This window comes from Urocampus carinirostris, unplaced genomic scaffold (genome assembly GCF_059441175.1).
Source record: "Urocampus carinirostris isolate Australia breed hairy pipefish unplaced genomic scaffold, RoL_Ucar_1.0 HiC_scaffold_204, whole genome shotgun sequence".
NCBI classification, from domain to species: domain Eukaryota; kingdom Metazoa; phylum Chordata; class Actinopteri; order Syngnathiformes; family Syngnathidae; genus Urocampus; species Urocampus carinirostris.
The window spans coordinates 780-10000 of record NW_028283303.1 but is presented as its reverse complement, the minus strand read 5'-3'; the positions used below and the strand labels follow the sequence as shown (position 1 = coordinate 10000).

The 9221-nt window shown below is 58.6% G+C and overlaps 2 non-coding genes across 2 annotated transcripts; both read left to right on the top strand.

Moving 5' to 3' along the window:
- The first annotated feature begins 4996 nt into the window (after nt 1-4996).
- LOC148344891 (18S ribosomal RNA) lies at nt 4997-6983 on the top strand. The gene has a single exon (XR_015849024.1). It is a non-coding gene; the product is annotated as an 18S ribosomal RNA (ribosomal RNA).
- Nucleotides 6984-8325: 1342 nt separating this feature from the next.
- LOC148344890 (5.8S ribosomal RNA) lies at nt 8326-8479 on the top strand. The gene has a single exon (XR_015849022.1). It is a non-coding gene; the product is annotated as a 5.8S ribosomal RNA (ribosomal RNA).
- The last annotated feature ends 742 nt before the right edge of the window (nt 8480-9221 follow it).

The window sequence follows — 9221 nt, the reverse complement described above, 5'->3', positions numbered from 1 at the left end:
CAAACACCGGTCCGATAATACGCGCGCATATCCCCAAACACCGGCCCGATAATACGCGCACAATTCCCCAAACACCGGCCCAGATTTCAGCCACTAGTGGCGGGCACAAGTCCCCCAACACTAGCCCGGGATTCAGCCACTAGTGGCGGGCACAAGTCCCCAAACACTAGCCAAGTTCTCAGCCACTAGTGGCGGGCACAATTCCCCAAACACCGGTCCGATAATACGCGCGCATATCCCCAAACACCGGCCCGATAATACGCGCACAATTCCCCAAACACCGGCGCGGATTTCAGCCACTATTGGCGGGCACAAGTCCCCCAACACTAGCCCGGGATTCAGCCACTAGTGGCGGGCACAATTCCCCAAACACCGGTCCGATAATACGCGCGCATATCCCCAAACACCGGCCCGATAATATGCGCACAATTCCCCAAACACCGGCCCGGATTTCAGCCACTAGTGGCGGGCACAAGTCCCCAAACACTAGCCAAGTTCTCAGCCACTAGTGGCGGGCACAATTCCCCAAACACCGGCCCGATAATACGCGCGCAAATCCCCAAACACCGGCCCGATAATACGCGCACAATTCCCCAAACACCGGCCCGATAATACGCGCGCAATTCCCCAAACACCGGCCCGATAATACGCGCGCAATTCCCCAAACACCGGCCCGATAATACGCGCACATTTCCCCAAACACCGGCGCGGATTTCAGCCACTATTGGCGGGCACAAGTCCCCCAACACTAGCCCGGGATTCAGCCACTATTGGCGGGCACAAGTCCCCCAACACTAGCCCGGGATTCAGCCACTAGTGGCGGGCACGATTCCCCAAACACCGGCCCGGCGCTGAGTATATGGCCTCCGAAAGGCCCATACATTCAGACGGGTCCATGTATTTTCAACGACAGCAGCAGTACCGCCAAAATCCATGCAGCGGCGCTGGATTTATGGCCTCCGAAAGGCCCATTCATTCAGACGGGTCCATGTATTTTCAGCGACAGCCGCAGTACCGCCAAAATCCATGCAGAGGCGCTGAGTTTATGGCCTCCGAAAGGCCCATTCATTCAGACGGGTCCATGTATTTTCAGCGACAGCAGCAGTACCGCCAAAATCCATGCAGCGGCGCTGTATTTATGGCCTCCGAAAGGCCCATTCATTACCAACGGGGCTGCAGTAGCATCCCGCGGCCACGCAGGGGCAGATATTGTGAGGGAATTACATGGTAGTGGACGGAGCGCCCATGCATTTCCAATGGGAGTGCAGTACCTCAAAAATCCGCTCCAAGCCACCGAACTTGAGGGCCCGACGTTCCCTCAACACTAGCCCAGTGCAATCGACATTTCGTTCTGTGTACATTGTTACACAGAATGACAATACAAGGGAATTATTATTATTATTATTATAATTATGATGTATTCAGCCACTAGTGGCGGGCACAATACCCCAAACACTGGCCCGGCGCTGGCTGAGTTTATGGCCTCCGAAAGGCCCATACATTCAGACGGGTCCATGTATTTTCAGTTTTCCGTAGCAGGTGTGATTGTTTGTTTAATTAGGTAGTTTGTGTTGGTGACGGTGTTCCTAACTGTGGTGGCTTGTTTGTAGAATGTGGGGCCCTGCGTTTGTGTTATGTTGATTTCTGGTAATTTACTTTTTACTAAGTAGTCTTTCAGGTTTTTGTTTCTTTTAAAGGCTGAGATGATTTTGTAATCTTGGATTATGCTTGTGTTCTGTAGTGTCTGATTTATATTTTGTCCATTCATTCAGACGGGTCCATGTATTTTCAGCGACAGCCGCAGTACCGCCAAAATCCATGCAGCGGCGCTGGATTTATGGCCTCCGAAAGGCCCATTCATTCAGACGGGTCCATGTATTTTCAGCGACAGCCGCAGTACCGCCAAAATCCATGCAGAGGCGCTGAGTTTATGGCCTCCGAAAGGCCCATACATTCAGACGGGTCCATGTATTTTCAGCGACAGCCGCAGTACCGCCAAAATCCATGCAGCGGCGCTGGATTTATAGCCTCCGAAAGGCCCATTCATTCCCAACGGGGCTGCAGTAGCATCCCGCGGCCACGCGGGGGCAGATATTGTGAGGGAATTACATGGTAGTGGACGGAGCGCCCATGCATTTCCAATGGGAGTGCAGTACCTCAAAAATCCGCTCCAAGCCACCGAACTTGAGGGCCCGACGTTCCCTCAACACTAGCCCAGTGCAATCGACATTTCGTTCTGTGTACATTGTTACACAGAATGACAATACAAGGGAATTATTATTATTATTATTATAATTATGATGTATTCAGCCACTAGTGGCGGGCACAATACCCCAAACACTGGCCCGGCGCTGGCTGAGTTTATGGCCTCCGAAAGGCCCATACATTCAGACGGGTCCATGTATTTTCAGTTTTCCGTAGCAGGTGTGATTGTTTGTTTAATTAGGTAGTTTGTGTTGGTGACGGTGTTCCTAACTGTGGTGGCTTGTTTGTAGAATGTGGGGCCCTGCGTTTGTGTTATGTTGATTTCTGGTAATTTACTTTTTACTAAGTAGTCTTTCAGGTTTTTGTTTCTTTTAAAGGCTGAGATGATTTTGTAATCTTGGATTATGCTTGTGTTCTGTAGTGTCTGATTTATATTTTGTCCATTCATTCAGACGGGTCCATGTATTTTCAGCGACAGCCGCAGTACCGCCAAAATCCATGCAGCGGCGCTGAGTTTATGGCCTCCGAAAGGCCCATTCATTCAGACGGGTCCATGTATTTTCAGCGACAGCCGCAGTACCGCCAAAATCCATGCAGCGGCGCTGGGTTTATGGAATCCGAAAGGCCCATTCATTCAGACGGGTCCATGTATTTTCAACGACAGCCGCAGTACCGCCAAAATCCATGCAGCGGCGCTGTATTTATGGCCTCCGAAAGGCCCATTCATTCCCAACGGGGCTGCAGTAGCATCCCGCGGCCACGCAGGGGCAGATATTGTGAGGGAATTACATGGTAGTGGACGGAGCGCCCATGCATTTCCAATGGGAGTGCAGTACCTCAAAAATCCGCTCCAAGCCACCGAACTTGAGGGCCCGACGTTCCCTCAACACTAGCCCAGTGCAATCGACATTTCGTTCTGTGTACATTGTTACACAGAATGACAATACAAGGGAATTATTATTATTATTATTATTATTATGTATTCAGCCACTAGTGACGGGCACAATTCCCCAAACACTGGCCCGGCGCTGAGTTTATGGCCTCCGAAAGGCCCATACATTCAGACGGGTCCATGTATTTTCAGTTTTCCCTAGTAGGTGTGATTGTTTGTTTAATTAGGTAGTTTGTGTTGGTGACGGTGTTCCTAACTGTGGTGGCTTGTTTGTAGAATGTGGGGCCCTGCGTTTGTGTTATGTTGATTTCTGGTAATTTACTTTTTACTAAGTAGTCTTTCAGGTTTTTGTTTCTTTTAAAGGCTGAGATGATTTTGTAATCTTGGATTATGCTTGTGTTCTGTAGTGTCTGATTTATATTTTGTCCATTCATTCAGACGGGTCCATGTATTTTCAGCGACAGCCGCAGTACCGCCAAAATCCATGCAGCGGCGCTGAGTTTATGGCCTCCGAAAGGCCCATTCATTCAGACGGGTCCATGTATTTTCAGCGACAGCCGCAGTACCGCCAAAATCCATGCAGCGGCGCTGGGTTTATGGAATCCGAAAGGCCCATTCATTCAGACGGGTCCATGTATTTTCAACGACAGCCGCAGTACCGCCAAAATCCATGCAGCGGCGCTGTATTTATGGCCTCCGAAAGGCCCATTCATTCCCAACGGGGCAGCAGTAGCATCGCGCGGCCACGCGGGGGCAGATATTGTGAGGGAATTACATTGTAGTGGACGGAGCGCCCATGTATTCCTATGGGCAATGCATTTCCAATGGGAGTGCAGTACCTCAAAAATCCGCTAGAGGGCCCCAAACTTGAGGGCCCGGCGTTCCCTCAAGTGCCGATTTTATACCCCCTTCTCCAGCCGACAGCCAGAATTATATTAGGGACTCGCAATTTTGAGAGGTGAGCACCAGGGCTAATCAGCGGCCACCCGTGACCATTGAGTCCGACAGAGCAGAGGCTAGGGGCGGCCTCGCATCTCGCAATTACCGAGGGAAGATGCCGGTTCTCGAAAAATTTCTAAGTTTTTCAAATTTTAAAGTATTGAAGTATTTAGGGCGCTTCCCGCGGCCCTGGCTTTTGCATGTACCCCTCTAAGCTCCGGTTCTCGAAAAATGTCTAAGTTTTTCAAACTTTAAAGTATTGAAGCCGGACTTCCGCGGAGGCTGACAGGGGGCCTCCATCGAAGCACCCTTCACCCCCGGGTGAGCCGGCGTCGGCCCACGGGCCTGCCGGTTCCCCAACTGAGCGATTGGCACACGAGACCCGCCTCGGAGGGCCCACGTCGGCCGGCGCAAGCCGGTGTTCGGGCGTGCGGCTCCTCCGGCTTTGCGGGTCAAGCTCCAGCGCCGAGGATACTAGGCAAACGTTGGGCCCCCCCGAGCCGAGTGGATACCCGCCTCAGAAAGAGCTGGGGCGGTACGTACGGACGGCCTCACTAAGAGGGAACGGAAGCTACTAAAGCACACGTATAACTGTCCGATGTGCGAACGAAAGTGAGGCCGGACGAATCCGATACGAGTTACGAGTGAGGCGGGATCCACGGCTGGCACTCGCGGGGCCCTCTTGCGAAACCATGCCTCGGCGTGAACCTTTTGGCGGCAGAACCAAGACGAACCGAGGTCGAGCTTCCGTCTCGAGCCACACCCAGACGTCCGACCGTCGCGGAGCCCGACGCCACGCGTGCTAGGGCTCCGCGCGAAACATCGTTTCACGACACCCGCTCGTCAGCCCGTCCGAACGTATACGAGTGTCGCGCGGCCCCCCGGGCCCGGCTGTAGCCACAGCCTCGTCCCGGACCAGGGCCGCACCGCCACCAGCAGCGCCCCCCCGGCGGCAGACGCACTCTGGTTGATCCTGCCAGTAGCATATGCTTGTTTTCAAGATTAAGCCATGCATGTCTAAGTACGAATGGCCAGTACAGTGAAACTGCGAACGGCTCATTAAATCAGTTATGGTTCCTTTGATCGCTCCACCGTTACTTGGATAACTGTGGCAAATCCAGAGCTAATACATGCAAACGAGCGCCGACTCGCGGGCGGGGCTCCGGCCTCGCCCCGGGGACGCGTGCATTTATCAGACACAAAAACCCACGCGGTGTCCGGCGGGCGGGGGCTCAGCCGTCGCGCGCGTCCCCCGCGTCCGGCCTCCGCCTCTCCGGGCGGGGGCGTAAGCGGCGCGGGCGGCTCCGCGCGCGCCGGTCCTCGTTCCGCCGGCCCGGCCCCCCCTTTGTGTTGACTCAGGATAACCTCGTGCCGATCGCTCGCCCACCCGAGGCGGCGACGACTCATTCGAATGTCTGCCCTATCAACTTTCGATGGTAGACTCTGCGCCTACCATGGTGACCACGGGTAACGGGGAATCAGGGTTCGATTCCGGAGAGGGAGCATGAGAAACGGCTACCACATCCAAGGAAGGCAGCAGGCGCGCAAATTACCCACTCCCGACACGGGGAGGTAGTGACGAAAAATAACAATACGGGACTCGTTCGAGTCTCCGTAATTGGAATGAGCCGAACACAAACCCATCGGCCAGCATCCATTGGAGGGCAAGTCTGGTGCCAGCAGCCGCGGTAATTCCAGCTCCAATAGCGTATTTTAAAGTTGCTGCAGTTAAAAAGCTCCTAGTTGGACCCCGGGACGCGAGCTGACGGTCCGCCGCGAGGCGTGCATCCGTCTGTCCCAGCCCCTGCCTCTCGGCAAAAGCCCCCGTGATGCCCTTCGCTGGGTGTCACTCGCGGGGCCCGAAGCGTTTACTTTGAGGAAATTAGAGTGTTCAAAGCAGGCCACACGGCCGCCCCTGCATATCGCAGCTGGGAATAATGGAATAGGACTCCGGTTCTATTTTGTGGGTTGTCATGAACTGGGGCCATGATTAAGAGGGACGGCCGGGGGCATTCGTACTGCGCCGCTAGAGGTGAAATTCTTGGACCGGCGCAAGACGGACGAGAGCGAAAGCATTTGCCAAGAATGTTTTCATTAATCAAGAACGAAAGTCGGAGGTTCGAAGACGATCAGATACCGTCCTAGTTCCGACCATAAACGATGCCGACTCGCGATCCGGCGGCGTTATTCCCATGACCCGCCGAGCAGCACCCGGGAAACCGACCAAGTGTCTGGGTTCCGGGGGGAGTATTGTTGCAAAGCTGAAACTTAAAGGAATTGACGGAAGGGCACCACCAGGAGTGGAGCATGCGGCTTAATTTGACTCAACACGGGAAACCTCACCCGGCCCGGACACGGAAAGGATTGACAGATTGAAGGCTCTTTCTCGATACCGTGGGTGGTGGTGCATGGCCGTTCGTAGTTGGTGGAGCGATTTGTCTGGTTAATTCCGATAACGAACGAGACTCAAACATACTAAATAGTACCGCGGCCCCCCGCGCGGTCGGCGGCAGAAAACTTCTTAGAGGGACAAGTGGCTCTCAGCCACACGAGAATGAGCAATAACAGGTCTGTGATGCCCTTAGATGTCCGGGGCTGCACGCGCGCCACACTGAGCGTATAAGCGCGTCGTCTATCCCCGCGCCGGCAGGCGCGGGTAATCCTATGAACCCCGCTCGTGACAGGGCCTGGGGATTGCAATTATTTCCCACCAACGAGGAATTCCCAGTAAGCGCGGGTCATTAGCCTGCGTTGATTAAGTCCCTGCCCTTTGTACACACCGCCCGTCGCTACTACCGATCGGATGGCTTAGTGAGGTCCTCGGATAGTCCCCGCCGGGGCCGGCCCCGGCTCCGGCGGTGTGCCAGAAGACGGTCGAACTTGACTATCTAGAGGAAGTAAAAGTCGTAACAAGGTTTCTGTAGGTGAACCTGCAGAAGGATCATTAACGTACGAGCGGCAGCAGATCCGCCTCGGTACACCCCCGACGAGCCAGACGCCGAGGGCGGCGGGTCGTCGCAGGCGGAGGAAGAGGGTAGACCGGGACGGGACGGGACGGGGGGCGCGGCGCGGGTCACTCCCGGGCCGCGCGTCGGAGCGAGTTCGGCGGGCGCCACGCGGCGCGGCGCGAGGCGAGAAAAGGCGGCGGGCGATGTCGCGCTACCTCCGTGCGAGCGGGGTAGCGCGCTCGTCCGACGACCCCAGTAGCGCGGCGCGGCGCGACGACAGGCGACCGCCAGCGACGGGCGAAAGGCGGCGGCCGTGCGCGGGACCCCCGTAACCGGGGAATCCCCCTATGCCGACGACCCTAGCTCGGCGCGGTTCTCGCGCTTCCGGCGCGCGCTTCCGGGGCGGCACTCGCCTCGACGACCTCCCGTCCTTTAAAGGTAACGGTTCGGGCCGGCGCCCCGGCGTCCGTCCGCCCGTCGGTGTCGCGTGTCCGTGCGGCGCGGGGCTGCTCTCGGCGAGGGTCGCCGAGCAAGCGGATCCCCGCACGGATCACAACGGCCGTATGGCGGCGGCGTCGGGACGCCCGCCCGAGACGAAGGTTCAGGGCGACGAAACGGTGCTCCCACCGGCTACCTTTTTCCCCGGCCAAACGCGTCCGTCGGCCGGAGCCCTCGAGGGGCCGCGTAGCGCGCGCGTGGGCCGGCCCCCGGACACCGGAGTCCCTCCCGGGGCTCCGGACACCGGGGGTTCGGTTCCGCGCGGTCCGCCGCGGTCTCCTCTGTCCATCCATAGTCCGGGCAGGCCGCGGCCGGGTCGGGGGCCAGTCCCCCCTCGGTGTCAGCGCGGTCGCGCCGCCCTTGTAAACCAAACCCACTCGCTGACGGGTAGCAACACCCAAAGCGTCGCTTCGCGGCGCGGCGGGGCTTCCAAGTCGGATGGCCTTCCGGGGTCCGGGTAGGAGACGCCGGGGGCCGGCCTCAGCGCCGAGCCCCCGACCTACCCGGCGAGTCCGGTCGCCGAGTCGTGTCAGGCCCGAGCGGGAGACGCCGGGCGCCGGCCTCAGCGCCGAGCGCCCGACCTACCCGGGCCGACGCACGTCTCGGGCGCCGTCGCGGCCCCGAGCGGGAGACGCCGGGCGCCGGCCTCAGCGCCGCGCGCCCGACCCGCTCGGCTCGTCGCGGCGTCGCGCGTATCGCGCCCGTCGGTAACCGCGCCGCGGGTTAGGGGCTCGCTCGCGGGAGCGACCGAACGGCACCCGCGGCGCGTTCGTCTCCGGTACAAACCCTGTCGTGAATTTGTCTCCGATCGTCCCGGGCGGACGTAAAAGGGCCCAAACGTACGACTCTTAGCGGTGGATCACTCGGCTCGTGCGTCGATGAAGAACGCAGCTAGCTGCGAGAACTAATGTGATTTGCAGGACACATTGATCATCGACACTTTGAACGCACATTGCGGCCCCGGTTTTACCCCGGGGCCACGCCTGTCTGAGCGGCGCTTTCCAATCGATCGGACGCGGGCCGGGCCCTCCGCGACATTCCGCCGGTCCGTCCGGCGGGTGGCGCGAGAACCCGGTCCGCGCGGGCGAGGCTCGGGCCCTCCGCGACATTCCGCCGGTCCGCCCGGCGGGTGGCGCGCGACCCGTGTCCCCGCCCACTCCGCGGCTGGGGTTTCGCAGGGACCCCCGTCCCTTCGTACCCTCAAATACAGACTCGGGCGGCGCTCCGTGTCCGTCCGCCCGTCGGTGTCGCGCGTCCGCGCGTCCGGAGGTGCTTCTCGGCTGCCGGTGAGTACGGCTGGTACTTAGCATACCGAGAAGGTGCTCCGCGCGCGCGGCTCCGCGCGGCGGCCCGTATGGCGGCGGCGCTCGGCGCCCTCCTCAGGTAAAGGTCCCGGTCGGCGCCTCGGCGTCCGTCCGCCCGTCGGTGTCGCGTGTCCGTGCGGCGCGGGGCTGCTCTCGGCGAGGGTCGCCGAGCAAGGCGGATCCCCGCACGGATCACAACGGCCGTATGGCGGCGGCGCCGGTCCCGGCGCCGGCCCCGACCGCACAGCTCTACGCGCACGCCCTCAGATCAGACGAGACGACCCGCTGAATTTAAGCATATTACTAAGCGGAGGAAAAGAAACTAACCAGGATTCCCTCAGTAGCGGCGAGCGAAGAGGGAAAAGCCCAGCGCCGAATCCCCGCCCTGCGGTAGGGCGAGGGAAATGTGGCGTACGGAAGGCCGCTTTAGCCCGG